This window comes from Ranitomeya variabilis, chromosome 4 (assembly GCF_051348905.1).
Source record: "Ranitomeya variabilis isolate aRanVar5 chromosome 4, aRanVar5.hap1, whole genome shotgun sequence".
Classification (NCBI taxonomy): Eukaryota; Metazoa; Chordata; class Amphibia; order Anura; family Dendrobatidae; genus Ranitomeya; species Ranitomeya variabilis.
In genome coordinates, this window is record NC_135235.1 from 449537128 (window position 1) to 449557772 (window position 20645).

Below are 20645 nucleotides of genomic sequence, written 5' to 3' on the forward strand. Positions count from 1 at the left end.
TATGTGTGTGTGTTCAAGCTGTGCACAACTCGTTTTGAATCTGCATATCTCCACCTATTTTAACACACCCTCCATCCCCCTTTTGCTCTAAAGTGTGCAGTAACTGAGTGGGAAATTCAAAAAACAGACAGGCGAGCAGTTGTCTTCCCAACTCTCCTGAAGCTGGGCACAGACCCCCCCTGCCATGTGGTCTGCTGCTGCACCAGCAGCAGACTGAAGATGGCGGCCATTTTTCCCTGCCTGTTATAGGCCAAGAGCCCATTGTGACACGTGAGAGTTCCGGAGACAATGGCCAAAGGCTCATTGTGACTGCACGTGAAGGTTCCGTGCTCAGATTCTATCTACTGCAAGCAGCGCACCTGATTGGTCCAAAGCATTACAATACTCACACAGGTGTAGATGGACAAGACAAGCATAGTCAAGATCAGCACAGACACCATTTTTCCTTTTTTTTAAATACATATAATACACCACATTTAAAATTCAGTGGTCCACAAGAGGGAGACAATGTTTCACAAAAGAATTCATGCGGTCAGAAAAGTGGTATATATGGCAGAGCTACTCATTGGATACTTCAATTTAAACAGTACTGACAGCCGGGGCCTAATTTTGTAGATGGCACAGTATATTTGCAACACTGTAACAAAGGCCTACATCTTAACACACCTGTTGCAACCAGTAAAGACACATTGATTGATTGCATATTGAATGCAATACAATGTTTGACATACATAGGTGAAAGCAAAGCCCCCAACTGGTCCCCAAATAGGGGACGTATCAGATACTACACTTGATCTTGAGCGGCGGCGACGACGACGGATGCGAAAAGCAGAGGAGAGATAACCAGAAATGGTTTGCCACTTCTGCCGCACCAAGGCCTAAAACCGACACCCATTGTGGAGAGAGCAAAAATTGCCAAGGGGAAGGCATTTCTAGAAGCTCTGGAGGCCTTCTCAATGACAGTTCTACTGTGTATGTGTATGTGTTCAAGCTGTGCACAACGCGTTTTGAATCTGCATATCTCCACCTATTTTAACACACCCTCCATCCCCCTTTTGCTCTAAAGTGTGCAGTAACTGAGTGGGAAATTCAAAAAAACAGACAGGCAAGCAGTTGTCTTCTCAACTCTCCTGAAGCTGGGCACAGACCCCCCCTGCCATGTGGTCTGCTGCTGCACCAGCAGCAGACTGAAGACGGCGGCCATTTTTCACTGCCTGTTATAGGCCAAGAGCCCATTGTGACACGTGAGAGTTCCGGAGACAATGGCCAAAGGCTCATTGTGACTGCACGTGAAGGTTCCGTGCTCAGATTCTATCTACTGCAAGCAGCGCACCTGATTGGTCCAAAGCATTACAATACTCACACAGGTGTAGATGGACAAGACAAGCATAGTCAAGATCAGCACAGACACCATTTTTCCTTTTTTTTAAATACATATAATACACCACATTTAAAATTCAGTGGTCCACAAGAGGGAGACAATGTTTCACAAAAGAATTCATGCGGTCAGAAAAGTGGTATATATGGCAGAGCTACTCATTGGATACTTCAATTTAAACAGTACTGACAGCCGGGGCCTAATTTTGTAGATGGCACAGTATATTTGCAACACTGTAACAAAGGCCTACATCTTAACACACCTGTTGCAACCAGTAAAGACACATTGATTGATTGCATATTGAATGCAATACAATGTTTGACATATATAGGTGAAAGCAAAGCCCCCAACTGGTCCCCAAATAGAGGACGTATCAGATACTACACTTGATCTTGAGCGGCGGCGACGACGACGGATGCGAAAAGCAGAGGAGAGATAACCAGAAATGGTTTGCCACTTCTGCCGCACCAAGGCCTAAAACCGACACCCATTGTGGAGAGAGCAAAAATTGCCAAGGGGAAGGCATTTCTAGAAGCTCTGGAGGCCTTCTCAATGACAGTTCTACTGTGTATGTGTATGTGTTCAAGCTGTGCACAACGCGTTTTGAATCTGCATATCTCCACCTATTTTAACACACCCTCCATCCCCCTTTTGCTCTAAAGTGTGCAGTAACTGAGTGGGAAATTCAAAAAAACAGACAGGCGAGCAGTTGTCTTCCCAACTCTCCTGAAGCTGGGCACAGACCCCCCCTGCCATGTGGTCTGCTGCTGCACCAGCAGCAGACTGAAGACGGCGGCCATTTTTCACTGCCTGTTATAGGCCAAGAGCCCATTGTGACACGTGAGAGTTCCGGAGACAATGGCCAAAGGCTCATTGTGACTGCACGTGAAGGTTCCGTGCTCAGATTCTATCTACTGCAAGCAGCGCACCTGATTGGTCCAAAGCATTACAATACTCACACAGGTGTAGATGGACAAGACAAGCATAGTCAAGATCAGCACAGACACCATTTTTCCTTTTTTTTAAATACATATAATACACCACATTTAAAATTCAGTGGTCCACAAGAGGGAGACAATGTTTCACAAAAGAATTCATGCGGTCAGAAAAGTGGTATATATGGCAGAGCTACTCATTGGATACTTCAATTTAAACAGTACTGACAGCCGGGGCCTAATTTTGTAGATGGCACAGTATATTTGCAACACTGTAACAAAGGCCTACATCTTAACACACCTGTTGCAACCAGTAAAGACACATTGATTGATTGCATATTGAATGCAATACAATGTTTGACATACATAGGTGAAAGCAAAGCCCCCAACTGGTCCCCAAATAGGGGACGTATCAGATACTACACTTGATCTTGAGCGGCGGCGACGACGACGGATGCGAAAAGCAGAGGAGAGATAACCAGAAATGGTTTGCCACTTCTGCCGCACCAAGGCCTAAAACCGACACCCATTGTGGAGAGAGCAAAAATTGCCAAGGGGAAGGCATTTCTAGAAGCTCTGGAGGCCTTCTCAATGACAGTTCTACTGTGTATGTGTATGTGTTCAAGCTGTGCACAACGCGTTTTGAATCTGCATATCTCCACCTATTTTAACACACCCTCCATCCCCCTTTTGCTCTAAAGTGTGCAGTAACTGAGTGGGAAATTCAAAAAAACAGACAGGCAAGCAGTTGTCTTCTCAACTCTCCTGAAGCTGGGCACAGACCCCCCCTGCCATGTGGTCTGCTGCTGCACCAGCAGCAGACTGAAGACGGCGGCCATTTTTCACTGCCTGTTATAGGCCAAGAGCCCATTGTGACACGTGAGAGTTCCGGAGACAATGGCCAAAGGCTCATTGTGACTGCACGTGAAGGTTCCGTGCTCAGATTCTATCTACTGCAAGCAGCGCACCTGATTGGTCCAAAGCATTACAATACTCACACAGGTGTAGATGGACAAGACAAGCATAGTCAAGATCAGCACAGACACCATTTTTCCTTTTTTTTAAATACATATAATACACCACATTTAAAATTCAGTGGTCCACAAGAGGGAGACAATGTTTCACAAAAGAATTCATGCGGTCAGAAAAGTGGTATATATGGCAGAGCTACTCATTGGATACTTCAATTTAAACAGTACTGACAGCCGGGGCCTAATTTTGTAGATGGCACAGTATATTTGCAACACTGTAACAAAGGCCTACATCTTAACACACCTGTTGCAACCAGTAAAGACACATTGATTGATTGCATATTGAATGCAATACAATGTTTGACATATATAGGTGAAAGCAAAGCCCCCAACTGGTCCCCAAATAGAGGACGTATCAGATACTACACTTGATCTTGAGCGGCGGCGACGACGACGGATGCGAAAAGCAGAGGAGAGATAACCAGAAATGGTTTGCCACTTCTGCCGCACCAAGGCCTAAAACCGACACCCATTGTGGAGAGAGCAAAAATTGCCAAGGGGAAGGCATTTCTAGAAGCTCTGGAGGCCTTCTCAATGACAGTTCTACTGTGTATGTGTATGTGTTCAAGCTGTGCACAACGCGTTTTGAATCTGCATATCTCCACCTATTTTAACACACCCTCCATCCCCCTTTTGCTCTAAAGTGTGCAGTAACTGAGTGGGAAATTCAAAAAAACAGACAGGCGAGCAGTTGTCTTCCCAACTCTCCTGAAGCTGGGCACAGACCCCCCCTGCCATGTGGTCTGCTGCTGCACCAGCAGCAGACTGAAGACGGCGGCCATTTTTCACTGCCTGTTATAGGCCAAGAGCCCATTGTGACACGTGAGAGTTCCGGAGACAATGGCCAAAGGCTCATTGTGACTGCACGTGAAGGTTCCGTGCTCAGATTCTATCTACTGCAAGCAGCGCACCTGATTGGTCCAAAGCATTACAATACTCACACAGGTGTAGATGGACAAGACAAGCATAGTCAAGATCAGCACAGACACCATTTTTCCTTTTTTTTAAATACATATAATACACCACATTTAAAATTCAGTGGTCCACAAGAGGGAGACAATGTTTCACAAAAGAATTCATGCGGTCAGAAAAGTGGTATATATGGCAGAGCTACTCATTGGATACTTCAATTTAAACAGTACTGACAGCCGGGGCCTAATTTTGTAGATGGCACAGTATATTTGCAACACTGTAACAAAGGCCTACATCTTAACACACCTGTTGCAACCAGTAAAGACACATTGATTGATTGCATATTGAATGCAATACAATGTTTGACATACATAGGTGAAAGCAAAGCCCCCAACTGGTCCCCAAATAGGGGACGTATCAGATACTACACTTGATCTTGAGCGGCGGCGACGACGACGGATGCGAAAAGCAGAGGAGAGATAACCAGAAATGGTTTGCCACTTCTGCCGCACCAAGGCCTAAAACCGACACCCATTGTGGAGAGAGCAAAAATTGCCAAGGGGAAGGCATTTCTAGAAGCTCTGGAGGCCTTCTCAATGACAGTTCTACTGTGTATGTGTATGTGTTCAAGCTGTGCACAACGCGTTTTGAATCTGCATATCTCCATCTATTTTAACACACCCTCCATCCCCCTTTTGCTCTAAAGTGTGCAGTAACTGAGTGGGAAATTCAAAAAAACAGACAGGCAAGCAGTTGTCTTCTCAACTCTCCTGAAGCTGGGCACAGACCCCCCCTGCCATGTGGTCTGCTGCTGCACCAGCAGCAGACTGAAGACGGCGGCCATTTTTCACTGCCTGTTATAGGCCAAGAGCCCATTGTGACACGTGAGAGTTCCGGAGACAATGGCCAAAGGCTCATTGTGACTGCACGTGAAGGTTCCGTGCTCAGATTCTATCTACTGCAAGCAGCGCACCTGATTGGTCCAAAGCATTACAATACTCACACAGGTGTAGATGGACAAGACAAGCATAGTCAAGATCAGCACAGACACCATTTTTCCTTTTTTTTAAATACATATAATACACCACATTTAAAATTCAGTGGTCCACAAGAGGGAGACAATGTTTCACAAAAGAATTCATGCGGTCAGAAAAGTGGTATATATGGCAGAGCTACTCATTGGATACTTCAATTTAAACAGTACTGACAGCCGGGGCCTAATTTTGTAGATGGCACAGTATATTTGCAACACTGTAACAAAGGCCTACATCTTAACACACCTGTTGCAACCAGTAAAGACACATTGATTGATTGCATATTGAATGCAATACAATGTTTGACATATATAGGTGAAAGCAAAGCCCCCAACTGGTCCCCAAATAGAGGACGTATCAGATACTACACTTGATCTTGAGCGGCGGCGACGACGACGGATGCGAAAGGCAGAGGAGAGATAACCAGAAATGGTTTGCCACTTCTGCCGCACCAAGGCCTAAAACCGACACCCATTGTGGAGAGAGAGCAAAAATTGCCAAGGGGAAGGCATTTCTAGAAGCTCTGGAGGCCTTCTCAATGACAGCTCTACTGTGTATGTGTGTGTGTTCAAGCTGTGCACAACTCGTTTTGAATCTGCATATCTCCACCTATTTTAACACACCCTCCATCCCCCTTTTGCTCTAAAGTGTGCAGTAACTGAGTGGGAAATTCAAAAAACAGACAGGCGAGCAGTTGTCTTCCCAACTCTCCTGAAGCTGGGCACAGACCCCCCCTGCCATGTGGTCTGCTGCTGCACCAGCAGCAGACTGAAGATGGCGGCCATTTTTCCCTGCCTGTTATAGGCCAAGAGCCCATTGTGACACATGAGAGTTCCGGAGACAATGGCCAAAGGCTCATTGTGACTGTACGTGAAGGTTCCGTGCTCAGATTCTATCTACTGCAGGCAGCGCACCTGATTGGTCCAAAGCATTACAATACTCACACAGGTGTAGATGGACAAGACAAGCATAGTCAAGATCAGCACAGACACCATTTTTCCTTTTTTTTAAATACATATAATACACCACATTTAAAATTCGGTGGTCCACAAGAGGGAGACAATGTTTCACAAAAGAATTCATGCGGTCAGAAAAGTGGTATATATGGCAGAGCTACTCATTGGATACTTCAATTTAAACAGTACTGACAGCCGGGGCCTAATTTTGTAGATGGCACAGTATATTTGCAACACTGTAACAAAGGCCTACATCTTAACACACCTGTTGCAACCAGTAAAGACACATTGATTGATTGCATATTGAATGCAATACAATGTTTGACATATATAGGTGAAAGCAAAGCCCCCAACTGGTCCCCAAATAGAGGACGTATCAGATACTACACTTGATCTTGAGCGGCGGCGACGACGACGGATGAGAAAGGCAGAGGAGAGATAACCAGAAATGGTTTGCCACTTCTGCCGCACCAAGGCCTAAAACCGACACCCATTGTGGAGAGAGAGCAAAAATTGCCAAGGGGAAGGCATTTCTAGAAGCTCTGGAGGCCTTCTCAATGACAGTTCTACTGTGTATGTGTGTGTGTTCAAGCTGTGCACAACTCGTTTTGAATCTGCATATCTCCACCTATTTTAACACACCCTCCATCCCCCTTTTGCTCTAAAGTGTGCAGTAACTGAGTGGGAAATTCAAAAAACAGACAGGCGAGCAGTTGTCTTCCCAACTCTCCTGAAGTTGGGCACAGACCCCCCCCTGCCATGTGGTCTGCTGCTGCACCAGCAGCAGACTGAAGATGGCGGCCATTTTTCCCTGCCTGTTATAGGCCAAGAGCCCATTGTGACACGTGAGAGTTCCGGAGACAATGGCCAAAGGCTCATTGTGACTGTACGTGAAGGTTCCGTGCTCAGATTCTATCTACTGCAGGCAGCGCACCTGATTGGTCCAAAGCATTACAATACTCACACAGGTGTAGATGGACAAGACAAGCATAGTCAAGATCAGCACAGACACCATTTTTCCTTTTTTTTAAATACATATAATACACCACATTTAAAATTCGGTGGTCCACAAGAGGGAGACAATGTTTCACAAAAGAATTCATGCGGTCAGAAAAGTGGTATATATGGCAGAGCTACTCATTGGATACTTCAATTTAAACAGTACTGACAGCCGGGGCCTAATTTTGTAGATGGCACAGTATATTTGCAACACTGTAACAAAGGCCTACATCTTAACACACCTGTTGCAACCAGTAAAGACACATTGATTGATTGCATATTGAATGCAATACAATGTTTGACATATATAGGTGAAAGCAAAGCCCCCAACTGGTCCCCAAATAGAGGACGTATCAGATACTACACTTGATCTTGAGCGGCGGCGACGACGACGGATGCGAAAGGCAGAGGAGAGATAACCAGAAATGGTTTGCCACTTCTGCCGCACCAAGGCCTAAAACCGACACCCATTGTGGAGAGAGAGCAAAAATTGCCAAGGGGAAGGCATTTCTAGAAGCTCTGGAGGCCTTCTCAATGACAGCTCTACTGTGTATGTGTGTGTGTTCAAGCTGTGCACAACTCGTTTTGAATCTGCATATCTCCACCTATTTTAACACACCCTCCATCCCCCTTTTGCTCTAAAGTGTGCAGTAACTGAGTGGGAAATTCAAAAAACAGACAGGCGAGCAGTTGTCTTCCCAACTCTCCTGAAGCTGGGCACAGACCCCCCCTGCCATGTGGTCTGCTGCTGCACCAGCAGCAGACTGAAGATGGCGGCCATTTTTCCCTGCCTGTTATAGGCCAAGAGCCCATTGTGACACATGAGAGTTCCGGAGACAATGGCCAAAGGCTCATTGTGACTGTACGTGAAGGTTCCGTGCTCAGATTCTATCTACTGCAGGCAGCGCACCTGATTGGTCCAAAGCATTACAATACTCACACAGGTGTAGATGGACAAGACAAGCATAGTCAAGATCAGCACAGACACCATTTTTCCTTTTTTTTAAATACATATAATACACCACATTTAAAATTCGGTGGTCCACAAGAGGGAGACAATGTTTCACAAAAGAATTCATGCGGTCAGAAAAGTGGTATATATGGCAGAGCTACTCATTGGATACTTCAATTTAAACAGTACTGACAGCCGGGGCCTAATTTTGTAGATGGCACAGTATATTTGCAACACTGTAACAAAGGCCTACATCTTAACACACCTGTTGCAACCAGTAAAGACACATTGATTGATTGCATATTGAATGCAATACAATGTTTGACATATATAGGTGAAAGCAAAGCCCCCAACTGGTCCCCAAATAGAGGACGTATCAGATACTACACTTGATCTTGAGCGGCGGCGACGACGACGGATGAGAAAGGCAGAGGAGAGATAACCAGAAATGGTTTGCCACTTCTGCCGCACCAAGGCCTAAAACCGACACCCATTGTGGAGAGAGAGCAAAAATTGCCAAGGGGAAGGCATTTCTAGAAGCTCTGGAGGCCTTCTCAATGACAGTTCTACTGTGTATGTGTGTGTGTTCAAGCTGTGCACAACTCGTTTTGAATCTGCATATCTCCACCTATTTTAACACACCCTCCATCCCCCTTTTGCTCTAAAGTGTGCAGTAACTGAGTGGGAAATTCAAAAAACAGACAGGCGAGCAGTTGTCTTCCCAACTCTCCTGAAGTTGGGCACAGACCCCCCCCTGCCATGTGGTCTGCTGCTGCACCAGCAGCAGACTGAAGATGGCGGCCATTTTTCCCTGCCTGTTATAGGCCAAGAGCCCATTGTGACACGTGAGAGTTCCGGAGACAATGGCCAAAGGCTCATTGTGACTGTACGTGAAGGTTCCGTGCTCAGATTCTATCTACTGCAGGCAGCGCACCTGATTGGTCCAAAGCATTACAATACTCACACAGGTGTAGATGGACAAGACAAGCATAGTCAAGATCAGCACAGACACCATTTTTCCTTTTTTTTAAATACATATAATACACCACATTTAAAATTCGGTGGTCCACAAGAGGGAGACAATGTTTCACAAAAGAATTCATGCGGTCAGAAAAGTGGTATATATGGCAGAGCTACTCATTGGATACTTCAATTTAAACAGTACTGACAGCCGGGGCCTAATTTTGTAGATGGCACAGTATATTTGCAACACTGTAACAAAGGCCTACATCTTAACACACCTGTTGCAACCAGTAAAGACACATTGATTGATTGCATATTGAATGCAATACAATGTTTGACATATATAGGTGAAAGCAAAGCCCCCAACTGGTCCCCAAATAGAGGACGTATCAGATACTACACTTGATCTTGAGCGGCGGCGACGACGACGGATGCGAAAGGCAGAGGAGAGATAACCAGAAATGGTTTGCCACTTCTGCCGCACCAAGGCCTAAAACCGACACCCATTGTGGAGAGAGAGCAAAAATTGCCAAGGGGAAGGCATTTCTAGAAGCTCTGGAGGCCTTCTCAATGACAGCTCTACTGTGTATGTGTGTGTGTTCAAGCTGTGCACAACTCGTTTTGAATCTGCATATCTCCACCTATTTTAACACACCCTCCATCCCCCTTTTGCTCTAAAGTGTGCAGTAACTGAGTGGGAAATTCAAAAAACAGACAGGCGAGCAGTTGTCTTCCCAACTCTCCTGAAGCTGGGCACAGACCCCCCCTGCCATGTGGTCTGCTGCTGCACCAGCAGCAGACTGAAGATGGCGGCCATTTTTCCCTGCCTGTTATAGGCCAAGAGCCCATTGTGACACGTGAGAGTTCCGGAGACAATGGCCAAAGGCTCATTGTGACTGTACGTGAAGGTTCCGTGCTCAGATCCTATCTACTGCAGGCAGCGCACCTGATTGGTCCAAAGCATTACAATACTCACACAGGTGTAGATGGACAAGACAAGCATAGTCAAGATCAGCACAGACACCATTTTTCCTTTTTTTTAAATACATATAATACACCACATTTAAAATTCGGTGGTCCACAAGAGGGAGACAATGTTTCACAAAAGAATTCATGCGGTCAGAAAAGTGGTATATATGGCAGAGCTACTCATTGGATACTTCAATTTAAACAGTACTGACAGCCGGGGCCTAATTTTGTAGATGGCACAGTATATTTGCAACACTGTAACAAAGGCCTACATCTTAACACACCTGTTGCAACCAGTAAAGACACATTGATTGATTGCATATTGAATGCAATACAATGTTTGACATATATAGGTGAAAGCAAAGCCCCCAACTGGTCCCCAAATAGAGGACGTATCAGATACTACACTTGATCTTGAGCGGCGGCGACGACGACGGATGCGAAAGGCAGAGGAGAGATAACCAGAAATGGTTTGCCACTTCTGCCGCACCAAGGCCTAAAACCGACACCCATTGTGGAGAGAGAGCAAAAATTGCCAAGGGGAAGGCATTTCTAGAAGCTCTGGAGGCCTTCTCAATGACAGCTCTACTGTGTATGTGTGTGTGTTCAAGCTGTGCACAACTCGTTTTGAATCTGCATATCTCCACCTATTTTAACACACCCTCCATCCCCCTTTTGCTCTAAAGTGTGCAGTAACTGAGTGGGAAATTCAAAAAACAGACAGGCGAGCAGTTGTCTTCCCAACTCTCCTGAAGCTGGGCACAGACCCCCCCTGCCATGTGGTCTGCTGCTGCACCAGCAGCAGACTGAAGATGGCGGCCATTTTTCCCTGCCTGTTATAGGCCAAGAGCCCATTGTGACACATGAGAGTTCCGGAGACAATGGCCAAAGGCTCATTGTGACTGTACGTGAAGGTTCCGTGCTCAGATCCTATCTACTGCAGGCAGCGCACCTGATTGGTCCAAAGCATTACAATACTCACACAGGTGTAGATGGACAAGACAAGCATAGTCAAGATCAGCACAGACACCATTTTTCCTTTTTTTTAAATACATATAATACACCACATTTAAAATTCGGTGGTCCACAAGAGGGAGACAATGTTTCACAAAAGAATTCATGCGGTCAGAAAAGTGGTATATATGGCAGAGCTACTCATTGGATACTTCAATTTAAACAGTACTGACAGCCGGGGCCTAATTTTGTAGATGGCACAGTATATTTGCAACACTGTAACAAAGGCCTACATCTTAACACACCTGTTGCAACCAGTAAAGACACATTGATTGATTGCATATTGAATGCAATACAATGTTTGACATATATAGGTGAAAGCAAAGCCCCCAACTGGTCCCCAAATAGAGGACGTATCAGATACTACACTTGATCTTGAGCGGCGGCGACGACGACGGATGAGAAAGGCAGAGGAGAGATAACCAGAAATGGTTTGCCACTTCTGCCGCACCAAGGCCTAAAACCGACACCCATTGTGGAGAGAGAGCAAAAATTGCCAAGGGGAAGGCATTTCTAGAAGCTCTGGAGGCCTTCTCAATGACAGTTCTACTGTGTATGTGTGTGTGTTCAAGCTGTGCACAACTCGTTTTGAATCTGCATATCTCCACCTATTTTAACACACCCTCCATCCCCCTTTTGCTCTAAAGTGTGCAGTAACTGAGTGGGAAATTCAAAAAACAGACAGGCGAGCAGTTGTCTTCCCAACTCTCCTGAAGTTGGGCACAGACCCCCCCCTGCCATGTGGTCTGCTGCTGCACCAGCAGCAGACTGAAGATGGCGTCCATTTTTCCCTGCCTGTTATAGGCCAAGAGCCCATTGTGACACGTGAGAGTTCCGGAGACAATGGCCAAAGGCTCATTGTGACTGTACGTGAAGGTTCCGTGCTCAGATTCTATCTACTGCAGGCAGCGCACCTGATTGGTCCAAAGCATTACAATACTCACACAGGTGTAGATGGACAAGACAAGCATAGTCAAGATCAGCACAGACACCATTTTTCCTTTTTTTTAAATACATATAATACACCACATTTAAAATTCGGTGGTCCACAAGAGGGAGACAATGTTTCACAAAAGAATTCATGCGGTCAGAAAAGTGGTATATATGGCAGAGCTACTCATTGGATACTTCAATTTAAACAGTACTGACAGCCGGGGCCTAATTTTGTAGATGGCACAGTATATTTGCAACACTGTAACAAAGGCCTACATCTTAACACACCTGTTGCAACCAGTAAAGACACATTGATTGATTGCATATTGAATGCAATACAATGTTTGACATATATAGGTGAAAGCAAAGCCCCCAACTGGTCCCCAAATAGAGGACGTATCAGATACTACACTTGATCTTGAGCGGCGGCGACGACGACGGATGCAAAAGGCAGAGGAGAGATAACCAGAAATGGTTTGCCACTTCTGCCGCACCAAGGCCTAAAACCGACACCCATTGTGGAGAGAGAGCAAAAATTGCCAAGGGGAAGGCATTTCTAGAAGCTCTGGAGGCCTTCTCAATGACAGCTCTACTGTGTATGTGTGTGTGTTCAAGCTGTGCACAACTCGTTTTGAATCTGCATATCTCCACCTATTTTAACACACCCTCCATCCCCCTTTTGCTCTAAAGTGTGCAGTAACTGAGTGGGAAATTCAAAAAACAGACAGGCGAGCAGTTGTCTTCCCAACTCTCCTGAAGCTGGGCACAGACCCCCCCTGCCATGTGGTCTGCTGCTGCACCAGCAGCAGACTGAAGATGGCGGCCATTTTTCCCTGCCTGTTATAGGCCAAGAGCCCATTGTGACACATGAGAGTTCCGGAGACAATGGCCAAAGGCTCATTGTGACTGTACGTGAAGGTTCCGTGCTCAGATCCTATCTACTGCAGGCAGCGCACCTGATTGGTCCAAAGCATTACAATACTCACACAGGTGTAGATGGACAAGACAAGCATAGTCAAGATCAGCACAGACACCATTTTTCCTTTTTTTTAAATACATATAATACACCACATTTAAAATTCGGTGGTCCACAAGAGGGAGACAATGTTTCACAAAAGAATTCATGCGGTCAGAAAAGTGGTATATATGGCAGAGCTACTCATTGGATACTTCAATTTAAACAGTACTGACAGCCGGGGCCTAATTTTGTAGATGGCACAGTATATTTGCAACACTGTAACAAAGGCCTACATCTTAACACACCTGTTGCAACCAGTAAAGACACATTGATTGATTGCATATTGAATGCAATACAATGTTTGACATATATAGGTGAAAGCAAAGCCCCCAACTGGTCCCCAAATAGAGGACGTATCAGATACTACACTTGATCTTGAGCGGCGGCGACGACGACGGATGCAAAAGGCAGAGGAGAGATAACCAGAAATGGTTTGCCACTTCTGCCGCACCAAGGCCTAAAACCGACACCCATTGTGGAGAGAGAGCAAAAATTGCCAAGGGGAAGGCATTTCTAGAAGCTCTGGAGGCCTTCTCAATGACAGCTCTACTGTGTATGTGTGTGTGTTCAAGCTGTGCACAACTCGTTTTGAATCTGCATATCTCCACCTATTTTAACACACCCTCCATCCCCCTTTTGCTCTAAAGTGTGCAGTAACTGAGTGGGAAATTCAAAAAACAGACAGGCGAGCAGTTGTCTTCCCAACTCTCCTGAAGCTGGGCACAGACCCCCCCTGCCATGTGGTCTGCTGCTGCACCAGCAGCAGACTGAAGATGGCGGCCATTTTTCACTGCCTGTTATAGGCCAAGAGCCCATTGTGACACGTGAGAGTTCCGGAGACAATGGCCAAAGGCTCATTGTGACTGTACGTGAAGGTTCCGTGCTCAGATCCTATCTACTGCAGGCAGCGCACCTGATTGGTCCAAAGCATTACAATACTCACACAGGTGTAGATGGACAAGACAAGCATAGTCAAGATCAGCACAGACACCATTTTTCCTTTTTTTTAAATACATATAATACACCACATTTAAAATTCGGTGGTCCACAAGAGGGAGACAATGTTTCACAAAAGAATTCATGCGGTCAGAAAAGTGGTATATATGGCAGAGCTACTCATTGGATACTTCAATTTAAACAGTACTGACAGCCGGGGCCTAATTTTGTAGATGGCACAGTATATTTGCAACACTGTAACAAAGGCCTACATCTTAACACACCTGTTGCAACCAGTAAAGACACATTGATTGATTGCATATTGAATGCAATACAATGTTTGACATATATAGGTGAAAGCAAAGCCCCCAACTGGTCCCCAAATAGAGGACGTATCAGATACTACACTTGATCTTGAGCGGCGGCGACGACGACGGATGCGAAAGGCAGAGGAGAGATAACCAGAAATGGTTTGCCACTTCTGCCGCACCAAGGCCTAAAACCGACACCCATTGTGGAGAGAGAGCAAAAATTGCCAAGGGGAAGGCATTTCTAGAAGCTCTGGAGGCCTTCTCAATGACAGCTCTACTGTGTATGTGTGTGTGTTCAAGCTGTGCACAACTCGTTTTGAATCTGCATATCTCCACCTATTTTAACACACCCTCCATCCCCCTTTTGCTCTAAAGTGTGCAGTAACTGAGTGGGAAATTCAAAAAACAGACAGGCGAGCAGTTGTCTTCCCAACTCTCCTGAAGCTGGGCACAGACCCCCCCTGCCATGTGGTCTGCTGCTGCACCAGCAGCAGACTGAAGATGGCGGCCATTTTTCCCTGCCTGTTATAGGCCAAGAGCCCATTGTGACACATGAGAGTTCCGGAGACAATGGCCAAAGGCTCATTGTGACTGTACGTGAAGGTTCCGTGCTCAGATCCTATCTACTGCAGGCAGCGCACCTGATTGGTCCAAAGCATTACAATACTCACACAGGTGTAGATGGACAAGACAAGCATAGTCAAGATCAGCACAGACACCATTTTTCCTTTTTTTTAAATACATATAATACACCACATTTAAAATTCGGTGGTCCACAAGAGGGAGACAATGTTTCACAAAAGAATTCATGCGGTCAGAAAAGTGGTATATATGGCAGAGCTACTCATTGGATACTTCAATTTAAACAGTACTGACAGCCGGGGCCTAATTTTGTAGATGGCACAGTATATTTGCAACACTGTAACAAAGGCCTACATCTTAACACACCTGTTGCAACCAGTAAAGACACATTGATTGATTGCATATTGAATGCAATACAATGTTTGACATATATAGGTGAAAGCAAAGCCCCCAACTGGTCCCCAAATAGAGGACGTATCAGATACTACACTTGATCTTGAGCGGCGGCGACGACGACGGATGAGAAAGGCAGAGGAGAGATAACCAGAAATGGTTTGCCACTTCTGCCGCACCAAGGCCTAAAACCGACACCCATTGTGGAGAGAGAGCAAAAATTGCCAAGGGGAAGGCATTTCTAGAAGCTCTGGAGGCCTTCTCAATGACAGTTCTACTGTGTATGTGTGTGTGTTCAAGCTGTGCACAACTCGTTTTGAATCTGCATATCTCCACCTATTTTAACACACCCTCCATCCCCCTTTTGCTCTAAAGTGTGCAGTAACTGAGTGGGAAATTCAAAAAACAGACAGGCGAGCAGTTGTCTTCCCAACTCTCCTGAAGTTGGGCACAGACCCCCCCCTGCCATGTGGTCTGCTGCTGCACCAGCAGCAGACTGAAGATGGCGGCCATTTTTCCCTGCCTGTTATAGGCCAAGAGCCCATTGTGACACGTGAGAGTTCCGGAGACAATGGCCAAAGGCTCATTGTGACTGTACGTGAAGGTTCCGTGCTCAGATTCTATCTACTGCAGGCAGCGCACCTGATTGGTCCAAAGCATTACAATACTCACACAGGTGTAGATGGACAAGACAAGCATAGTCAAGATCAGCACAGACACCATTTTTCCTTTTTTTTAAATACATATAATACACCACATTTAAAATTCGGTGGTCCACAAGAGGGAGACAATGTTTCACAAAAGAATTCATGCGGTCAGAAAAGTGGTATATATGGCAGAGCTACTCATTGGATACTTCAATTTAAACAGTACTGACAGCCGGGGCCTAATTTTGTAGATGGCACAGTATATTTGCAACACTGTAACAAAGGCCTACATCTTAACACACCTGTTGCAACCAGTAAAGACACATTGATTGATTGCATATTGAATGCAATACAATGTTTGACATATATAGGTGAAAGCAAAGCCCCCAACTGGTCCCCAAATAGAGGACGTATCAGATACTACACTTGATCTTGAGCGGCGGCGACGACGACGGATGCGAAAGGCAGAGGAGAGATAACCAGAAATGGTTTGCCACTTCTGCCGCACCAAGGCCTAAAACCGACACCCATTGTGGAGAGAGAGCAAAAATTGCCAAGGGGAAGGCATTTCTAGAAGCTCTGGAGGCCTTCTCAATGACAGCTCTACTGTGTATGTGTGTGTGTTCAAGCTGTGCACAACTCGTTTTGAATCTGCATATCTCCACCTATTTTAACACACCCTCCATCCCCCTTTTGCTCTAAAGTGTGCAGTAACTGAGTGGGAAATTCAAAAAACAGACAGGCGAGCAGTTGTCTTCCCAACTCTCCTGAAGCTGGGCACAGACCCCCCCTGCCATGTGGTCTGCTGCTGCACCAGCAGCAGACTGAAGATGGCGGCCATTTTTCCCTGCCTGTTATAGGCCAAGAGCCCATTGTGACACGTGAGAGTTCCGGAGACAATGGCCAAAGGCTCATTGTGACTGTACGTGAAGGTTCCGTGCTCAGATCCTATCTACTGCAGGCAGCGCACCTGATTGGTCCAAAGCATTACAATACTCACACAGGTGTAGATGGACAAGACAAGCATAGTCAAGATCAGCACAGACACCATTTTTCCTTTTTTTTAAATACATATAATACACCACATTTAAAATTCGGTGGTCCACAAGAGGGAGACAATGTTTCACAAAAGAATTCATGCGGTCAGAAAAGTGGTATATATGGCAGAGCTACTCATTGGATACTTCAATTTAAACAGTACTGACAGCCGGGGCCTAATTTTGTAGATGGCACAGTATATTTGCAACACTGTAACAAAGGCCTACATCTTAACACACCTGTTGCAACCAGTAAAGACACATTGATTGATTGCATATTGAATGCAATACAATGTTTGACATATATAGGTGAAAGCAAAGCCCCCAACTGGTCCCCAAATAGAGGACGTATCAGATACTACACTTGATCTTGAGCGGCGGCGACGACGACGGATGCAAAAGGCAGAGGAGAGATAACCAGAAATGGTTTGCCACTTCTGCCGCACCAAGGCCTAAAACCGACACCCATTGTGGAGAGAGAGCAAAAATTGCCAAGGGGAAGGCATTTCTAGAAGCTCTGGAGGCCTTCTCAATGACAGCTCTACTGTGTATGTGTGTGTGTTCAAGCTGTGCACAACTCGTTTTGAATCTGCATATCTCCACCTATTTTAACACACCCTCCATCCCCCTTTTGCTCTAAAGTGTGCAGTAACTGAGTGGGAAATTCAAAAAACAGACAGGCGAGCAGTTGTCTTCCCAACTCTCCTGAAGCTGGGCACAGACCCCCCCTGCCATGTGGTCTGCTGCTGCACCAGCAGCAGACTGAAGATGGCGGCCATTTTTCACTGCCTGTTATAGGCCAAGAGCCCATTGTGACACGTGAGAGTTCCGGAGACAATGGCCAAAGGCTCATTGTGACTGTACGTGAAGGTTCCGTGCTCAGATCCTATCTACTGCAGGCAGCGCACCTGATTGGTCCAAAGCATTACAATACTCACACAGGTGTAGATGGACAAGACAAGCATAGTCAAGATCAGCACAGACACCATTTTTCCTTTTTTTTAAATACATATAATACACCACATTTAAAATTCGGTGGTCCACAAGAGGGAGACAATGTTTCACAAAAGAATTCATGCGGTCAGAAAAGTGGTATATATGGCAGAGCTACTCATTGGATACTTCAATTTAAACAGTACTGACAGCCGGGGCCTAATTTTGTAGATGGCACAGTATATTTGCAACACTGTAACAAAGGCCTACATCTTAACACACCTGTTGCAACCAGTAAAGACACATTGATTGATTGCATATTGAATGCAATACAATGTTTGACATATATAGGTGAAAGCAAAGCCCCCAACTGGTCCCCAAATAGAGGACGTATCAGATACTACACTTGATCTTGAGCGGCGGCGACGACGACGGATGCAAAAGGCAGAGGAGAGATAACCAGAAATGGTTTGCCACTTCTGCCGCACCAAGGCCTAAAACCGACACCCATTGTGGAGAGAGAGCAAAAATTGCCAAGGGGAAGGCATTTCTAGAAGCTCTGGAGGCCTTCTCAATGACAGCTCTACTGTGTATGTGTGTGTGTTCAAGCTGTGCACAACTCGTTTTGAATCTGCATATCTCCACCTATTTTAACACACCCTCCATCCCCCTTTTGCTCTAAAGTGTGCAGTAACTGAGTGGGAAATTCAAAAAACAGACAGGCGAGCAGTTGTCTTCCCAACTCTCCTGAAGCTGGGCACAGACCCCCCCTGCCATGTGGTCTGCTGCTGCACCAGCAGCAGACTGAAGATGGCGGCCATTTTTCCCTGCCTGTTATAGGCCAAGAGCCCATTGTGACACATGAGAGTTCCGGAGACAATGGCCAAAGGCTCATTGTGACTGTACGTGAAGGTTCCGTGCTCAGATCCTATCTACTGCAGGCAGCGCACCTGATTGGTCCAAAGCATTACAATACTCACACAGGTGTAGATGGACAAGACAAGCATAGTCAAGATCAGCACAGACACCATTTTTCCTTTTTTTTAAATACATATAATACACCACATTTAAAATTCGGTGGTCCACAAGAGGGAGACAATGTTTCACAAAAGAATTCATGCGGTCAGAAAAGTGGTATATATGGCAGAGCTACTCATTGGATACTTCAATTTAAACAGTACTGACAGCCGGGGCCTAATTTTGTAGATGGCACAGTATATTTGCAACACTGTAACAAAGGCCTACATCTTAACACACCTGTTGCAACCAGTAAAGACACATTGATTGATTGCATATTGAATGCAATACAATGTTTGACATATATAGGTGAAAGCAAAGCCCCCAACTGGTCCCCAAATAGAGGACGTATCAGATACTACACTTGATCTTGAGCGGCGGCGACGACGACGGATGAGAAAGGCAGAGGAGAGATAACCAGAAATGGTTTGCCACTTCTGCCGCACCAAGGCCTAAAACCGACACCCATTGTGGAGAGAGAGCAAAAATTGCCAAGGGGAAGGCATTTCTAGAAGCTCTGGAGGCCTTCTCAATGACAGTTCTACTGTGTATGTGTGTGTGTTCAAGCTGTGCACAACTCGTTTTGAATCTGCATATCTCCACCTATTTTAACACACCCTCCATCCCCCTTTTGCTCTAAAGTGTGCAGTAACTGAGTGGGAAATTCAAAAAACAGACAGGCGAGCAGTTGTCTTCCCAACTCTCCTGAAGTTGGGCACAGACCCCCCCCTGCCATGTGGTCTGCTGCTGCACCAGCAGCAGACTGAAGATGGCGGCCATTTTTCCCTGCCTGTTATAGGCCAAGAGCCCATTGTGACACGTGAGAGTTCCGGAGACAATGGCCAAAGGCTCATTGTGACTGTACGTGAAGGTTCCGTGCTCAGATTCTATCTACTGCAGGCAGCGCACCTGATTGGTCCAAAGCATTACAATACTCACACAGGTGTAGATGGACAAGACAAGCATAGTCAAGATCAGCACAGACACCATTTTTCCTTTTTTTTAAATACATATAATACACCACATTTAAAATTCGGTGGTCCACAAGAGGGAGACAATGTTTCACAAAAGAATTCATGCGGTCAGAAAAGTGGTATATATGGCAGAGCTACTCATTGGATACTTCAATTTAAACAGTACTGACAGCCGGGGCCTAATTTTGTAGATGGCACAGTATATTTGCAACACTGTAACAAAGGCCTACATCTTAACACACCTGTTGCAACCAGTAAAGACACATTGATTGATTGCATATTGAATGCAATACAATGTTTGACATATATAGGTGAAAGCAAAGCCCCCAACTGGTCCCCAAATAGAGGACGTATCAGATACTACACTTGATCTTGAGCGGCGGCGACGACGACGGATGCGAAAGGCAGAGGAGAGATAACCAGAAATGGTTTGCCACTTCTGCCGCACCAAGGCCTAAAACCGACACCCATTGTGGAGAGAGAGCAAAAATTGCCAAGGGGAAGGCATTTCTAGAAGCTCTGGAGGCCTTCTCAATGACAGCTCTACTGTGTATGTGTGTGTGTTCAAGCTGTGCACAACTCGTTTTGAATCTGCATATCTCCACCTATTTTAACACACCCTCCATCCCCCTTTTGCTCTAAAGTGTGCAGTAACTGAGTGGGAAATTCAAAAAACAGACAGGCGAGCAGTTGTCTTCCCAACTCTCCTGAAGCTGGGCAC